The sequence below is a fragment of the Pinus tabuliformis genome, chromosome 3_2 (assembly GCF_031772625.1).
Source record: "Pinus tabuliformis cultivar Carrire ecotype Pingquan chromosome 3_2, CPIR1, whole genome shotgun sequence".
NCBI lineage: Eukaryota > Viridiplantae > Streptophyta > Pinopsida > Pinales > Pinaceae > Pinus > Pinus tabuliformis.
In genome coordinates, this window is record NC_142302.1 from 1,222,484,719 (window position 1) to 1,222,504,215 (window position 19,497).

Genomic DNA, 19,497 nt, shown 5'->3' on the forward strand with positions numbered 1-19,497 from the left:
TCGCAAGTAACAAATTTCTGAAGGAAAAGGAGCAAATTTCTCCATTTACTTTTGAGGGCAAAACTAGGAATACCTTTTTTGAAGAAAATAGTATCCATGCTTGGGTTTTTCAAGAAAATTTTCCAGTCTTCCCCTTCGATTCCTCTGTTCTTGAACCATTTTTCTCCAGCTCTAGGCAGTCTGGTGGCTTCTGCAATCAGGGACTCTGTTACTGCGAACTTGACATCACCTATTTCAACTTCTGTTCCATCAAAAGATCGTGCAAAGGTTTTTGTCACCTCCCTGTGGAAACCATCAAAATTTTCTATGAAATCTAACCACTGAACTTTCTGTAACAATTCTCTGGTCTGGGGGTATCCTTCCAAAAATTTCCTTCCTGTTGGTTCTGTTCGAACAATAACGCCCATGGTGAGAGATGTTTCATCTCAAGAACTGTTTTACTTGACAGGGAAAATGGTCTTAGTAGGGTTTCTCTTTTAGAATGGATAGATTGTATGAATTTGGAAGAATGAGAGAACGAGAAAGTATAATGAAGGATCACGAAGATGAGTTAGCCGTTTGAATGCATTTAATTTAATGATTCGGTGATCAAATCGATGGATCCAAAATGAGTATGGGACAGAAGTTAAGGTTGTGGCAGACTATAATGGATTTGACAAGGACTATCATCAATTCACTGCAATGATTTCGGGTTCCTTTTTTTTTTTTAATGTTATTTCCACGTAATTGATATATGCAATATGTTAATCCCTATTGTAAAATTAAAATGTTACATACCTTAGATTTATTTGCTAACCTTTATTTTTCCTTTGATGTCATTTGTAGGTACTTTTCACTTTGAAAGGAGTCAATCATTTCTTCAATTTGTGCCACCAAGTGTCCCTATTAAATTGGTTGCAGAAACTTTGTCAGAGCTGCAGAAACATGTTTGAGCTGCAGAAAGTCACTAATTCTATAGCTAAAAGATTTTCAAGAAAGGGATGTTTAGAAAAGGGAATTTTTTAGAAAAATGATTAAGAGAAAATTTAAGTTGCCAACAAGAGTTGGTTTCACTTTAAATTTTCTGCATATGCATGCAAACAACTTGTTGGTTTTCATGTTTATATATATATATATATAGAGAGAGAGAGAGAGAGGGAGAGAGAGAGAAAATTAAAATTTCTAAGGTGGAAAAGAAGAAGAATTCTTCTCAACCATCTTCAATTCTAAATTGTCTTGGAAAATTTTGACAAATTCTTCTTTTGTCTATGGCTTATGATAAAGTCTAAGTCGATGTCCATTCACTAAGAGAGGAATTTTCTCTTCATCAACAATCCTGATTCTGACTGCACCATTTTCAAAGACGTTTTCAACTTCATAAGGTCCAAGCCAGTGAGTTTGGAATTTTCCTTGGAAGTTTTTGAACTTTGAATAAAAAAGTAATGCCCAATCTCCTGGATCAAAATTTATTTCTTTGATGTATTTGTCATGCCATCTGGATCTCTGTTGTTGAACTAGGATCGTCTTCTGAAAGGAATCTTGTCTTATTTCATCAAGCTCATTGAGTTGTCCCATCCTTTGCGTTTGTGCTTCTGATAAGTCAAGATCCAACTGGACTGCTATTTTATAGGTCTGGATCTGGAACTCTATTGGAAGTAAGACCTGCTTCCCATAAACAAGTTCATAAGGAGTATGTCCTGTAATGCTTCTCCATGTAGTTTTATAAGTCCATAAATCTTCTGGAAGCTTTTCTGCCCAGTCTTTCCTATGTAAGTGTATAGTCTTGGTGAGAATTGTTTCAATCAACTTGTTTGTAGACTCAACTTGTCCATTGGCTTGTGGATGGTATGGAGTAGATTTCCGATGCTTGATTTTGTACTGTTCCACGAGCTTTTGCACTAATCTGGATGTAAACTGTGTTCCTTGATCTATCACAATTTCTCTTGGGACACCAAAACAAGTGAAAATATCCTAAAAAATAAATGAAACTACAACATTTTCAGTAGCAAAAGGAAGTTCTTTAGATTCTACCCATTTAGTGACATAATCAATACATACCAGAATATACCTTTTTTGTTTTGAAGGTGGATTAATTGGACCAAAAAAATATAGTGCCCATTTCTCAAAAGGTTCAATGAGTACCTGAGGTTGTAATGGAATTTCATTTGAAAGAGTAGGTTCCCCATCCTTTGACAACTGTCACATCTCTTAACATATTCCTTGGTATCCTTGAAAATGTAAGGCCAATAATATCCTAAGAGAAGGATCTTATAAGTAGTTCTTCTGTCAGAGAAATGCCCTCCACATGGTTCATCATGGCATGCTTTAAGTATCTCCGATATCTCATCTTCTCGAACACATCTTCTGATGATGAAATCTGGTCCTGTTTCGTACAATTCTTCATTTATCCATGAGTAAGATGTGATGTTGTGAATTATCCTCTTCTTTTCTTTAGGAGGCAAATGAAATGGTAATTTCACTGTAACTAAATAATTCGCAATATATGCATACCAAGGTGATTTAGTAGATACTGCAAAAAGATATTCATCAAGAAATTTATCTTGCACAGGTTTATCATTATTATCATTCTGAATTCTAGATAAAAAGTCAGCAATTGTATTTTGTTTTTTGGGTTGATCTAGAATGGTGATGTTGAATTCTTGCAACAGTAAGACCCATCTGGTTATTCTGCCATTAGTGATTGGTTTATTCATTAGATATCTAATGGTAGAATGGTCTGTGTGAATGAAAGTTTCATAGCCAGCTATATAATGTCTAAATTTATTAATGGCATGGACTACAGCTAAAAACTCATTCTTAGTTACAGTAGAATTTAGCTTTGTTGGAGTTAAATTTTTACTGGTATGATAGATTGCATAAGGAGTAAGGTCTTTTGGTCCTGACACAGCTCCTAAGTCTGTGTCTGAAGCATCGGTTGATATATGGAAAGGAAATTTCCAATTAGGTCCTTTTAAAATAGGTGCTTAAGAGATTTTCTTTTTCAAAGTTTCAAAGGCATTTTGATAATCAGGATCCCAACTGAATTCACAGTCTTTGGTAAGTAGTTTGAAGAGTGGAGATGCAATTTTTGTGAATTTTTCTATGAATCTTCTATAGTATCCAGTAAAACCAAGAAAACTCCTAACATCTCGTTGACAATTTGGCACTGATAATTTAGAAATGACCTCTACTTTAGATGAGTCTACCTTAATTCCATCTCCTGAAATATGGTGACCTAAAACAATTCCTTCATTGAACATCATAAAACATTTCTCATGACTTAACGAAATATTTGGTTCTTTACATCTATAGTTCATAACTTTTTCTAAATTTTCAAGTTTGTCTTCAAAACAATTTCCATAAACTATGAAATCATCCATATATACTTCCACACAATCATGAATAAGACCAGAGAAAATTCCGAGAACTTCTCTTTGGAATGTTTCCGGAGCATTTCATAATCCAAAAGGAAGTACTTGGTAAGCATAAGTTCCCCATGGACAGGTAAATGTGATTTTATCTTGATCCTCAGGTGCTACCTGCATTTGATTGTATCCATTAAAACTGTCCAAGAATGAAAAATACTTTTTCCCTGCTAATGTGTCCAAGACTTGATCTATGAAAGGAAGTGGAAAGTGGTTTTTTAATGTTGCTTTATTCAATTCCCTATAATTGATACATACTCTCCATTTCCCATTTTTCTTAGGAACGATTACTAGGGGTGAGATTGTCTCATATTGGATAGATGAAGTTTACATTTAGTAGTTTTTGTAGATCCTCCTTAACACTTTCTTTCAGATTTGGATTCATTCTTCTTTGTGGTTGCCTAACTGGTCTCACACTCTGTTCAATGTAGATATGACACATGCAAGTCTTAGGATTAATTCCTCTCATATCAGTGTATTCCCATGCATAAGTAGAAGAGTGTTTTTGTAAAATTTTCGCCAATTGGGTTTTTTGTAATTCTTCCAGGTTTTCATTAATGTTCAAAGTTTTGCTTGGAAAAATTTATGTTGAAGAGTTTCCAAATTTTTCCATAGAGTGTAAAGACACTTATCTAGATGGTAGATATTTGATTCGACTACGTTCATGATGTGAGGAAGATTCATTATTTTCCATTAAATTTAAAATTTGGTCCTCCTCTCTTACTTGTTCAGTAGTGAAAACATGTTGTATATCATCATCATCATCATCTATCCATTCCTCACTCTCTATTTCTATTGTTGCTTTTGCAAGTGGATACAATGTAAACTCCTTTGTAGAACTTCCACCTGATCTACAGCCGATGAAAGCATCAGCTGTAGCTAACCAAGTTTTTCCTTAGGATTAATGGATGTCCTCCTAGATTATTCTTGGGTGTTAAAACCATGAAGTCGACATGATATTCCCAAGAATCAAAGGATACACAAACATCTTCTAACACACCATCAGGTTTAACTACAAACCTATTTGCTAATTGCAATAATGTTGGTGTGTATTGAAGATTAGGAAGCCTTAGTGAATCCATGATTTGTTTCCTCATTATGTTTATGGCTACTCCTAGATCAATCAATGTGTTTGGTATTTCAATTCCATTGATGTGAATTTTCACAATGGGGCTCCCTGGATCTAGATATTTTTGTATTGTTGCTTTCCCCATCATGATGTCTACAATTTTCCCAACTAATTGAATTCTTTTTATGTCTTTTCTTTTTCTTCCTAATCTTTGAGTACTCAATTCCTTGATTATTTTTGCAAAAATTGGTATTTCTTTTATAGCTTGCAATAAATGATTTTTTATACAAACATTTCTTAATTCGTCCAACATATCATAATCAGGCAATGTGATTTTTTTTCTACTCCCTCATCAATTTTCAACCGTTCAAGAAAAGGTGGTCTAATGGATACTAAAGGTTGTTCTATAATAGGAGTATTATCAAAATTTATAGGAACATTTTCTATTTGATTATTTTCTTTCTGAAGAAGAGAGATTTCTCCTTCTTCAGATTGATTTTTATCTTTTTGAAGATTTGTCCTTGCTTCCTAAATAACAAGAAGGGCTTTTCTTTGCAATACTCTACCAGACCTTAATTGAACATTATATAGATCTAGTGGAGTTATTACATAGGTCTGAGGATTTTTCCCCTCCATATTATAAATAGGTTGTGACATTTTATGATTTGGATTCATAAGTGTTTGAGCAGGTAATTGATTTGGTTTTTGTGCAAATGGTAGGGAGAGTTGTGGATTATGATTTTGGATTTGGACTTGAGGTAATTGATTAGCTTAAGGAATTTGATTAGATTGAGGAATCTAACTAGATTGGTGATGAGCACCAGTATTGCAGCAAGAATGCTGCAACTCCTGGGGCTACCAACTTTACTTTATCAACCCGGGGTTCGTACAAACTTGGAGGTGACAGTGTTGTATACACAAGTAAAAGTGATGGTTCTGCCCTTTTGTCACTGTTCAGCTAGCGAGAGACCACTAGGTTTTTTCAAGCCAGACTTCTATGGATTCAGAAGAAGCTTGATTACTGATGAGAGAGAGAAATCTTCTCTAAGAGAAAGCTTGTCTACTGTAATAAGGAAAAATCCTGAAATCCAATGCTAAAATCACACCATTTTCTAACTAACTGGTAAGAGACTATGATTCAGAAAGAATGTTAAGTTAACATGTATGGAATTCTACTGTCCTAAGCATGTAAGTTCAAAACATCAAACATTACTATTGTGCATGTAAATGACTAGAATAAACCTGTTTTTCCTTTTATCTTTTTTATGGAAGAGTGTGAAAGCTAGTCTCTTTTGGTGATGTGGTAGGTGGCTTAGGAATGCTAGTGGATGGTTGGAAGGTTTGGGAGACCCTTAGGTGACCTTGTCTGGCTTCCTAGAAACTTTTCCTCAATTCGGCCTCAAAACAGGCCACTACAGGAAAACCTACAGGTTGTCCTAAAAACCTACAGGATACAGTCGAGAGAAAAATGATGGGTGCTTAAGGTGATGGAAGGCTTAGGGAAGGTGGTTGGTGGATAGAATGAAGTGAGAAAATGCCTAAGATCACTCAGAACTCAAAACCAAGGTTGGGAGATGGTTGGATTTGCTCAACATGCTTGGAGAAGTTTCCTCGTAAAATGATGAAATTGGTGAGGGTCTTAGTGAAAGCAAGGAATTATCATGGATGGATGAAGTTTGAAAGAGGTTGTTGGCTATGAGATCTCTCTTTACTTCTAAAACACCTGCACTGCATCAAACATTGATATTTGCCCAAAAATCATGTAAATAAGGGGAATTTCAATAAGCTAGGAAAACATAATCTAATGAGCTAGCTGTCTACTCCATCCATGAGGAAAACTTGTAGCATAAGATGGAATCATTGATGAGATCTACTGTAAGACTGAAGATGGAAGAAATGATGACTAGGTCCTACTCTTGCAAATTGATCAAATGCTGGCTTAAGTACAGAAAACTCTAAATTCTATGAGAAAGTAGAATTCTGTCTTTTTGGGGCTACATAGGAGTCCTTTCCTCAAATCATGATCCCTGAAGGAAGAAGTGAGGCCAAAACACCTATTGACAACTTTTTTATGGTCATTTATCTCTTCTAAACTACTCCTGAAATAAAACACAAATGGAAGCAAACTAATAAACAAACTAATCAAATCTACACTACTTGCAATGAAATACTTCTAAGGACAATTTAACCATGAATCTATGAAATCAATCTAAGCATACAGATACAAGAAGAGGAGCCTTTGCTGCTAGGGTTGGGCCCTAACCGAAGAGCTTCATCCCTTTGATTTAACTCAGTACTGGATCAAGAAAAATATCATTCTCATTATCAAAATAGAAAATCAATGTCTTCCACAAGTCTAGAGCTCAAAAATAATTAGTGTTTGTACAAAAAAAAAAAAGAATCCTAATGAGGCTCTAGGCTTCTTTATTTAGACCATTGAAGTCTCCAACGACCTCTTTAAATCTAGGGAGGCTCGGCTCCCAAACTCGAGATGAACTAACTCTTTGACTGTCACTTGCTCGACTGCCTTTTGATCTTCATGACTTCACTGCTTGTACTCTGAGCTAGTATGATTGATGGAGGAATATTCGAATGAGGGAGGAGTAAATGAGTATGATTTACCTCCTACAATCTCTCTTCCTTTTCCCATTCGAGTTTCAGCCCTTAATCTTGCCAAAGTTCCCTGATTTTCTCTCACAAACCTGCATTCAATGCACATTAGTCCACTAGGCATAATATCTCACTTTGACTCATCTCATTAAACAAAATATAATCAAAACATGTAATAAATTGTGAGAATAGTTGATTTGACTAAGTTAGGAGGTGAATTAAGGTCCATATAGTTACCCAATGGTGACGCTCATTGATTGGGGGTAACAATTGTGGTGGAAAATTAGGATAGGATGGTAAATATTGTTGATATTGAGCATAAGCTCCATAAGGATTTTTCCATCCTTGATTCCAAGATTGTGATTGTGGCTGAGCCCAAGGATGCCAAGATGGATTCTAATTATTTTGTGAAGACTAAGAAAATTGTTGTGATTTAAAGCCCTGTGGTTGATTTGCTTGAGAATTCTGCCATGGTCTTTTAGCAATAAAATAAAGAGGGTCTACTTGTTCTGGTATCCCTTCATCATTAAATACAGCCTTAAGACTTGGTAGAGAAGAACATTCTTTAGTACCATGGTTATCTGCACATATGGCATAAGTTTCTATGCTTTTTAGATCTAAAGGACATTCTCTTAGAGTATGCTTCTTTCTACATCTGGGACAAAAGATGGATAATGCAACATTGTGAATTTTTGCTTGTTTTGTATTTTAAGGGTGTCAATTTGTTCACTCAGACTCCCTAAAATATATGTCTTAAAAGTATCAAGCAAACTTCCTAATTCTCCCCTACTGACATTCCCAACTATAGATTTATTGATCCTTGATAAGATAGGGTCCCTAGGACTTTTTCCAACTCGTGCTTTACCCCTTGAGATATGTACACATAAATCACAGATATCTGCAAATGGTAGTTCAGAAATATCTCCTTTTCCTGTCAAATTAAGGATATCAATCTACTCATCTTTGATAGATTTGGGTAGTAGGGCTTTCAAAGTTTCCTCATCCAGACTATCCATTTTTGCCTTTTTAACATTATAAACAAATCTCTCGACTAAGTCTTCAAGATTCTCATCTTATTTCTGTGTCATTTTGAAGACTTTGTCCCTAAAGTTGTGAGGCATGCAGTAGTCCCTATATATCTCTAAGAATGATTCTTTCATTTGTGCCCATGTCCTTATAGAATTCGTTCCTAGACTCATGAACCATTTCAATATTGAATCCTTTAAGATAGCGGGGAACAATTTTAATTTCTGAGCATCATGTAGATAATCATATGATCTCATAATACTTCAAATTCAAAGAGAAATGTCTCTGGGTCTTCACTTCTTTTTCCATAGAAATTAGGAAGAATAGAAGGTGAAACATTTTTCATTGTGAGGGTTGTATCTTCATCGAAGGTAGGAAATCCAAAAGGGTCTTGATCTCCCCTACCTCTACCTCCTCGTCTGCCTCTATCTCCACCTCCTCCTCTACCTCTACCTCCTCCAATCCTATTTTGTCCACTATTGACATTGTGTACTTGTCCTTTCTTCATCCATGATAGATTCTTCAAAACTAATGTAAAGATCTTCTACTTCTTCTGGTTCCTATATCAATGGATAATCAAGATAAGTTTCTTGTTCCTCTTCTTCTCTGGGAATTTCTAATTCTTCTCCTAGAATTTGTTCACCAGTGGAAGATAGAAAAACTACTCCTGTAGTTGGGGATGTAGGATCTTCTTCGATTATAACCTCAGAAGATGAAGTACATGAAGTTCCAGATTGGATTTCAAATCTTAAGATTTCGGGAAGTCTTTGTTGACCTACGAATGGAATTCGAGTTTGAGTGGGTGGTTGGGAACTTCGAAGTCGTGGTGGAGTGAGTGGATTTGTGGGAATTAAGCTTCTTCCTCGTCCTACAAATCTACCTCTAGAGTCTCTTTCCCTAAGCATATCATGTTTTTATTTGATGATTTTTTTTTTTTTTTTACTTCTAACTGCACTTCCCTGACAATGACACCAAAATGTTTAGTCAATTTAATGTTCTTAAATTGTAAGCATAAATTATCAACCAAGGCAGGTAAACCAATGAAGTACAAGTGCACTGTATGTGCTAGAAGTTGTTTATGTCATTAAGGTGTTTATGTTATTGTTATCTAAATTAAGGTCAAACTCTAAAATCAGTGTTGAGATGATGTTATTATCTATACTAGGATGTTATTTCTAATATTGGTTAATTGATTACTCTAAATGATATTTCTAGAATTAGTTTTGATTGAATTGAGCTTTTAGAATGGTTGGATAATGATTCTAACTCTTTTAAATGAATATGTTAAGTTAATCTTCTTTTCAACTTATCAATTGTTTTTGGATTTTTATGTTGCAGCTAAACAAAGCTAATTAAGAAAACATGAAATAACATAAATAAAATCCTAATTTACCAAATAGGAAATGAATTGTGCTTGAATTCAGATGCTGAGAAACACTGTCACTCTTGTTTACTGCAACTTTATTTCAATGCAGAAAGCAAAACAGAAACGAGATTACTAAGCTATGAATGAAACGAAATTACCGAGTTATACTAGGTATGAAGCAAACGAAATGATTGAGTTTATGCTAGATATTAAGCAAACGAAATTAACGATACAAATATCAATCAAGTGAACCTAGTCGCGAACTTCATTGAACTGCATCTTAAAAATATGAAAACAGGGCATCCATGAATTAAATCTATGAAACAAAAGAAAATCTAATTGCAGTGAATCAATGACCTGATCTATGCACAGGGACCCTCCATGAGGTAGTCAATCGCCTTAAATCAACAACACATAAAATGTATGAACCAAGATCTTTGCATTGAACAAAAAAGAGTTCAACGGAATGCTCAAAATCACATATGGTGGTGCACCTGTTACACAGAGCTGCCATTGTTTTTATAGAGTTTTAATTAACAATATGAGAAATTCAAGCCTACAAGGCTTCATTACAATCCTTATCAAAACTAAATTATATTGCTTATTTGTCGATTTTCTATTGAAAAAGCAAAACGATAAAATCTCTTGAAACTCGGACTCTGTTCCAGCACACTGTCCTGTTGTTGACCGTCATGGTTGACCATGTTGTAGTGCAAATCTCCTGATGAATTAGCTCGAGTAAACATGAATAAATCCATGAGAGGATCATTCCCTATCTACCCATATACTCCTTTGCTGAGTTGGCGCACTCGAACCCTGTCAACAATGGAAGTAGTTGTAGATCTGTGGATTAGCTGCAGAATCAAGTCAATTTCGTAGCTACATGTAAACTTTAATAAAACAATAAGGCATATTAACAAAATATGAAAAAGAGGACATATGAATGTTTACCTTATCAAAACATTATGCTTATTGCATTTATTTGGATGATAGCGATAGGAAAAAGGAGGTAAATATGGACAAAAAAGATCTCAAGATAAAGCATTTCTTGGACTCTACAGATGGCCTCAAGGCGATCTCAAAAGGTTTAATGCTTAGTTCAAGAGTGCCCTTTAGACTTGAGAGTGTTTGTCACAAATTTGAATCTTTATGTGACGCCACTTGGTCACTATGATGTGTTAGTTGAGATGGACTGGCTCGAAGTCCACTGGGCTGTGCTTAATTGTCGAAGCAAAACCTTTCATTTTTTGAGTGATGAGGGCCAATCTATGGTTCTCCATGGGGAAAGGAGACTTGTTTCTTTAAGACTTATCTCATTTTTGTAGATGAAGAGAAGTCTTAGGAAAATATGTCAAATGTATGCTACAATGACTTTAAATGAGGGAGAGCTTCCATCCTTTGAACAATATCCTTTCCTTTCATAATTCTCTGATGTCTTTCCAGAGGAGTTGCTTGGTTTATCTCCAAAGTGAGAGATTGACTTCTCCATAGAGCTAAAGCTTGGTACCGAACATATATCCAAAGCTCCCTAACGGATTTCTATTGTTGAACTTTGTGACTTGCAAGTGAAACTTCAAGAGTTATTGGATTGGGGTATGATTAGACCCAGTGTTTCACCTTGGGGAGTTCCTGTGATATTTGTAAAGAAGAATGACAGATCTCTTCGGCTCTGTGTTGACTACAGGAAATTGAATCTAGTAACTATTCGAAATCAATATCCTTTGTCTCGCATTGATGATCTATTTGATCAAAAGAAAGGATCCAACGTATTCTCCAAGATCGATCTTTGAAATGGATATCATCATCTCAGAGTTAAAGAAGAGGATATTTCCAAAACTGCTTTTCGAACTTGTTTTGGTCATTATGAGGTCTTGGTTGTTCCTTTTGGGTTATCTAATGCCCCAAGAGTTCCTCGATGACATCCTAATCTATTCAAAGTCCCCAAAAGAGCATGAGAAACACCTGAGATTGGTATTGCAATGCTTAAGAGAAAATAAAATTTATGCAAAAATGTCCAAATGTCCTTTTTTCCAATCAAAAATTCATTATCTTGGACACATTATCTCTAGTGAAGGCATTGTTGTTGACCCAAAAAAGATCATTGCAATTTTGAAATGGCCAACACCCTCTAATGTGCATGAAGTGTTTCACCTTGGGGAGTTCCTGTGATATTTGTAAAGAAGAATGACAGATCTCTTCGGCTCTGTGTTGACTACAGGAAATTGAATCTAGTAACTATTCGAAATCAATATCCTTTGTCTCGCATTGATGATCTATTTGATCAAAAGAAAGGATCCAACGTATTCTCCAAGATCGATCTTTGAAATGGATATCATCATCTCAGAGTTAAAGAAGAGGATATTTCCAAAACTGCTTTTCGAACTTGTTTTGGTCATTATGAGGTCTTGGTTGTTCCTTTTGGGTTATCTAATGCCCCAAGAGTTCCTCGATGACATCCTAATCTATTCAAAGTCCCCAAAAGAGCATGAGAAACACCTGAGATTGGTATTGCAATGCTTAAGAGAAAATAAAATTTATGCAAAAATGTCCAAATGTCCTTTTTTCCAATCAAAAATTCATTATCTTGGACACATTATCTCTAGTGAAGGCATTGTTGTTGACCCAAAAAAGATCATTGCAATTTTGAAATGGCCAACACCCTCTAATGTGCATGAAGTGTGTAGCTTCATGGGTATGGCAGGATACTATCAGAGATTTGTGGAAGGGTTTTCAAAAATAGGCAGCCCAATGAATTCATTGCTTAGGGAGGGAGTACGATTTAATTGGACAAATGAGTGTGAGCAAGCTTTTTCCAAGCTCAAACAATGTTTGACTACAGCTTTGATACTTAAGGTTCCAGATATGGATAGACCATTTATAGTATGTACCGATGCGTCAAAAGATGGATTGGGTGCGGTATTATCACAAGATGGTAGGGTGATTGCATATGCCTCTAGGAAGTTAAGGCTGCATGACAAAAACTTTGCAACCCATGATCTAGAACTAGCAGCTATAGTTCATGCCTTGCGACTTTAGTGACATTATCTGGTGGGCAAGAAATTGAATTGAAAACAGATCACAGAGGTTTGCAACATATATTTACTCAAATTGATCTGAATGTTAGGCAAAGAAGGTGGTTAGAACTCCTAAGTGAATATGATTTTGACATAACTTACATCAAGGGTACATTGAACAAAGTAGCTAATGCACTCAGTCAAAGACCGCACATCTTTTCAGTAATTCCATTGAAGATTGATTTACGAGAGCGTATCTTGAGGGCATAAGATGTAGATGAATGGTGCAAGGAAATTAAAGTTTCTCTTTGTGGGGAGGAGGCTAGGAAAAGAAAGGTAGAAGGGTATTCTTGTGATGACGACGGTATGGTGATATTCATGCAAAAGATTGTAGTTCCAAATCAAGATGGGCTTCATGAGTTCATTTTGAAAGAAGCTCATCATGCAACATATAAGGCTCACCTAGGCGTCCAGAAGATGTATGTTGATTTAAAGAAAAATTTCATTTGGGCAAGCATGAAGAAGGATGTAGCAAATTTTGTGGCAAAATGTTTGGAATGTCAGCTAGTTAAAGCAGAGCATGGTCATCTAGCAGGATTGTTGTATCTTCATAACTTTCCTGAGTCCAAATGGGAAGAAATATCTATGGACTTTATTGTTGAATTACTTGAGACAACCAAAGGCATAAATCCATTTTGGTGGTGGTAGATAAGCTTACTAAGAGTGCCCATTTTATACCTGTTAGAGATACTTACAAAGCATCAGAAATAGCACAAGTATTTATCAAGGAGATCATTAGAATTGATGGTTTTCCTAAAAATACCATATCAGGTAGGGCCTCTATATTCACAGGGAGATTTTGGACTAGTTTCCAGGGAGCCCTTCAGAAACAATTAAATTTCAGTACAACTTATCATCTGGAAACGTCAAACTAAAAGAGTAAATCAAATGTTGGAGGAATAAATGGTTAATTATGATTTATGGATGATATATGATTTGTGTGATTATATGTCTAATATTGTACTAAGCAGGATGGGGTAAGGGACCTGGTCATTTTTCGACAAGAATGTTCAATTATGAATCACTGTGGAAGTCATTTCTTCAAAACCAAAATGACAGTGGAAGTCATGCACCATTCTTGGTAAAATCTGACTAAGTTAATTTTATTATGAAATTCATTTGATTCCTTTGATCTATGAGATTGTAATGTGTGCAGGTCTTTGACCAAGGCCTTTCCAGTGAACCATCACATGGGAAAAAGCTCATAATCAATACCATAAGGAGAAACGCGAAGTTTCAAAGCACAGTAGAGAGAAGGCATGGAATTAGAGCGTGGAGTCCTAAATCCAAGAAAGATAAAAACGTGGAGTCTTGTATATTTAGGGCATGGAGCACTGAATATTTAAAAAGATCATGTTGTGGAATCTTGGATCTTTGGAGTTGATCAAGGCACGGAGTCCTTAATCTACTAAAACACAAAGATGCATAAAAAAGGGGCGTGGAATCCCTATTCTCCGAAAGAAAAATACCACTCATGGATATTGAAAATCGACAACTCATGGATGAATTTCCTTAAATAAAATTTCATTCTCACAATTCTGGAATGACTTTCTAAAAATAGAAAGTAATGTCTAACATCTTAAGCACTACTTTCCAAAAATAGTAAAGTGCCTTGCATAAATTGATAATCAAGCGTAGTTGAAGGAAAAACACTTAACTTATCATTAATCAATCTTAACAGTTCAATCTTGACTGAATCCTCAATATTATTAATAATATTATTATCTTTTATGAGACTATGATATTATTATTAAAAAGGAATTACAAGTCAACTTCATCTCCTCAATCACTTCACATCTCTCTCCTTCATCACTCTCATGGCTCTATGTAACTCTATCCCTCTTTTAAATAATACATTACACTCTATATTATGCACTCGTCAAAGAATGACATATTCCTTTTCACTCATTAAAGATATGTCATAAAATATTCCTCTTATGCTCTCTTTAATGCATATGTTACACTCTCCTTAGCTAAGGCATGCATACCTCTCCATAATGGCATAAGTTACACTCCTCTATATGGAATACAAGGCATGCACATTACTCCTTTATGACAAGAATTGGTTGCTCCTCTTATATATGAGTCTCATGTATTCTCATTTGGTTGTGTGGATTATGATGCCAAGAGTGGAAGAGACTTGAGGAAGATGGTGAGAGGGAGAGATATAGAGAGTAGCCAATTGCTTTCAAAATAAATATGAAATTCTTACTAAAATCCTAAGAGCTCTAGCTATTGAAGTTGAATGAGTGGTATTGAGAGGAAGTGAAAATTTTATTCCTTAATTTGCCTTGAAAATCTCTCTATTGTTGTCTTTTGGTACTATTTGAGAGCTTTTGCAGCTCGAGGGCTCCAGGGGGAGAAGTTCTTCCTAGATATGGTTAGGAGGAAAACCGGGTGGTTCAGAATGAGTTGGTAAAGATATTGGAGCTGGAGCATACTCCCATCTTTTTGGAGTTGTATAAATTCACTGCCAGGTATATTGACAACATTATATTGTGTTTTTTTTTGTAGTTCATTACATGGTTTTTGCTTATTTGGTTGTTCACTGAAACTTAGATGTATATCAAATGTTTCACACTAAATGTTGAAGAAATTTTGCAATAACAGTAGATCATTTTATGTAAGTTTTTTTTGTACAGTTCTGTTGCAAGTTAATTGACAATAGGTCTTAATGGCTGAAGCATTCAGGCTGCCATGAGTTTTATGAAAACATATTAATAGCATAAATTTGGTTTTTCCTTCTCTTTTACGGTTGTCGATAAGTTTTCACATTATATGTTTGACAAAAGTGATAAATGAGATAGTAGGAATTTGTTTATGGTTGTGGTTTTAAAGAATTTCTTTTCTAGGCATTTTTATTTCTATTCATCTTAACTTCAGGGGGTATTTGTACCTTAAGGCCATGTCACCCCATCTTTGATTTCAAAAAACAGAGTTTCAGAATCTAGTTCTCTAATTTGGTCTATTTTTCAAATTTGTTTCTGTTGCCTAGTGGTTTGTTTCACGGTTTTTTTTAGTTGTGATTTACTTAGTAATCTCTATTTATGAAACTACCCTGATTCTATGAACTTGAAATTCTTGTTTTAAAATCTCACTGGTTAATACATTGATAGTTTAAATAACCTGATTGCTTGTTTGATAGTTTAATAGTTAGCAACTTGTTTTGTGACTGCTAACTGTTGTTCAAAATTTTCCAATGGCTGTAGCTACATTGCTGCAAACTATTTGTAAAATTTCCTAAATGTTTGTAGTCATTTATGTGTCTAAATTGTTGTTTATGAAGCAATGAAGATAGATGATAGTTCTACTTATATATTAGGTTCAATTATTGGCATTACTGACAATGAAAAAGAAGTTATGTAATCTTAGATTCATGTTAGCTAATTGTTGTGAAATCACCTTGAGGGTTATGGTTGTAAGTGTTTGACAAAATGCTTCAATGGATGTACATTTCATACTAGCAAATTGTTTGTCAGAATGCTTCAATGGTTAATTACATCTATGAATTGTTCGTAAATACAACTAAGTGAATTTAGGATTTGCAACCAAGGTGTTTTTGGAAATATCTCAATGAATAAGCGTCCATTGAATTGAAAATTCATATTGACAAAGTCAAAATTGGGTAAGTGAATTGTTGTAATGTTAGCTCACATATGAATTCATAATCGTTAGATACCACTCCTTTAGAAGTTGAATTATCTTGCTTTTCTTTCTTTTTCTTACCAAAGAATTCATAAGCATATTATTTAGAACAAAATCAATTAGTCACACGTAAACACATTTAATTGCAATAGAATGAACAATTAGCTTATTGGGAATTGTGGTTTGTAAAGATTGATATTATTTATCCCACTAATGACTCTATCATTTAAATGTAATTTTAAGTTTGAGAAGCAGGGATTATGGTTGTAAGTTTTGGATCTTGATGAACCATGACCCCTGTAGTTTTGATGAGAATATTAAAATTACCGTGGGTTAGTTAGTTAGTAAAAAGTAGTGTGTAATGTAAAGGATACCAATGAAATATGTATATATGACCTTGCATTAACTTTTATGTTTTAAAAAATAAAATAATATCGCATTTTGAGTCAGCCTTAGTATAAAACTGATGGTTGGTAAGGTGGGACCTTACAAAAGTTTCTTCCAAACCCTAACCTCATGTTTATTCATCAAACCCTAATAACCCGATTGCCTAGGGTTTCCTTAAGAGCTAGCATTATTTTAGGTATCCTCAATCTTCTCTTGCTTCCATCAATGGTGTCTTCATAGGGGTGATCTTTAATAAATTTTCTTCAACCCAGCTCTGATACCATGTTAATCTTTCTTAGGGCTATATTTTTCTTTCCTTTAGATAATTGCATTTCGTCATTTATCATATTCACCTCATAACATTTAAACATCATTAGCAATTCTATAGAAAGAACAATATCATTAACAATGTAATGGAACATAAAGGTACAATAGAAGAAAATCTTTCACACATATAAACCCCAAGAAAAACCCCACAAGGGGGAAACCCTTTCAAATTATTCTTCTTATTAGATTTCCATAAAATGTTCAACAAAGAGAGAGTACAATAATCCAATTCTCCATTCACAAGACTATCCAGCAAAACTAACCAAACAACATCCCAGAGATGAACCCAACAATAATACTAATCAAAATCATGATTCAGAAGCCTGCGATCAATTGTTAACATCTACTGTCAACTATCAGAATCTACAATCAACTGTTAGAGAAAAAAAAAAAAAAACCCTAAGTCTGTACTGCACGAAGCTAACCGTCATGCGTGCAGTTGAAGCGATCCGGTCACATGCAGAGGCTTGTATGTGGGCAGCTGCGACCAAAAACTTCTTGTGGAAACCTTGTGGATCCAAACCAAAACATAATCCGCACGTGCGAGCTCAGACCCTGCAATTTCATACCTATGCAAACGAATTTCCCGCGAACCAATTTCAAACCTGTGTGAGCCAAAACCAAAGAAGAAAAAACAAGAATGCTTGATTATTGTCTCCAAACGAGGGTCACTTGACTTGTATTTATAGCTATCCAAGGGTGTTCAATTTCTCTTTTGGGCCGACTTGTCCTTTTGTGGACATGTGGGTTTCCATATTAAAAATATATTTTTCTCAACCAAATTAAATTCTTCCAAGAGCTAGAAGGGGTCTTCCTTGATGAGGAATATTGTCCAATGGAGGTAATTTGTCCCTGAGCTTCCAAATTAAAAGTTGTCATTATTGTCTTCTTTTCATTTCCTCCTTTCCACTTCTTCTTCCCTTCTTTAGAATCTTCCTGGTGTTCTTTCCACTTTGAAACAATCAATTTCCCTTTATTTTGGCCTATGTTTTCTAAGTATTGCACCTACACACAAGCCTCATCCAAAATTCTTGGTTTGAACAACAACATTTGATTTCACAAATGGTTGTGTAAAATTCTTAGATACTTGAGGAGTACATTTGGGTTCTTGGAAAGCCATCTTTCTTAATTTTGTGTTGTATTTTTGTACACTTTTCCCTTATCTCTGCCTTAAGTAATGCCACTGGATCCAATGGTCCTCTACATAACTTATAGAGTAGAATTGGGACTTTATGAGAGTTTTAAAATCCTCCCACTTAGCCACTGAAGGATCCCCCTTCAACCTTAGGGTTTATGTGTGGCTTTCCCACTTAGTCAAGGCATGGCCTTCTAATTCATATGAGCAAATGGAATTTTATGTTCCTCATCTATGTGGTGAACACTAAAGTAAACCTCTAACTACTACAACGAGTGATTTAATTTCAAAGCATTGATCTCACCTTGATATGGCTTGATGTTTGCCATTTCTTTCGTTTTGAAAAGAGACAGTGAATGGTTCATGATGCTCAAACTCAACCACTCTTTTTTAGGTTTCCTTGACTCCTCCTATGGTTCTTCCTTATCCCCCAATTTCCCATCCGATTTGACCTCGATGAAGGAACTTCCATCTTCTTCAAACATCCCAAGCTTATCAATTAGGACTGTCATGAGGAGGCTCACATTATGGTTTATATCTGTAACTTGTGCTTCTAGCCATGCAAACCTCTCTTTTATTGGATCTTGAGGCTCATTATAAATTGATTTGTCACCAATTATTGGGGTTTTATGACTCTCTTTAAATCAATATAATCCCCTAGAATACCCAAATGAAAACTACTATGATACCAAAAATTGTTGTGGATATTCCACTCGACAGTTTTTCATAACAAATCCATGAAAGTAAACTGAAATATATACTATGAAGGGTTAAGTCCTTTCGAGATTCCATATTTGTTATTATTATTTTGTTCTTCCTGCAAGCAATAGGAAATATGCGTAAAATAGAGAATAGTGAAATACAAACACACACCAATCAAAAGAAACACCAAGATATGATCTGGGAAACCCTTTTGGAAGAAGAACTAGTGGGGAGGTGAGGTTGCTTTGCTCCTTTTTTTTGAATGGAAATGATGCAAATAGAAAGGAGAATGTGCTTTATATGGAGTTACATGAGACCCATGGTTCATGGGCTACTATAGAGCACAAACCCCCTCTGTTTTTCTCTTTATCTACTCTCAACTACTCTGCTCTACTATGGAACAAAATGCACTAAAATAGAATGGAACTCCGTTTCCTCCCAGTGGCCCAATTATAAGACAACCCGATAACCAACTAGGGGTTATATTTGGCCCTTAACATGAATTACAACTCAACCCGTCTAGAGTCTTCTTCCTAGTTCCCACATGGGTAGCCACTTTTCCATGAGTAATGGGGGCTAACCATCTCTAAGATTAAATATTCTTTAGTCCTTTAAGAAACAATAATGAAACCCTCTAATTATTGGTTCTTGATTTTGGTAGTTGATCTATTGTTGTAAACTCTTGAGGATCTCTATCAAAGACCATATTTGATATCGTGTGAAACTTTCCAAAGGCCCTAGATGATTGTTAT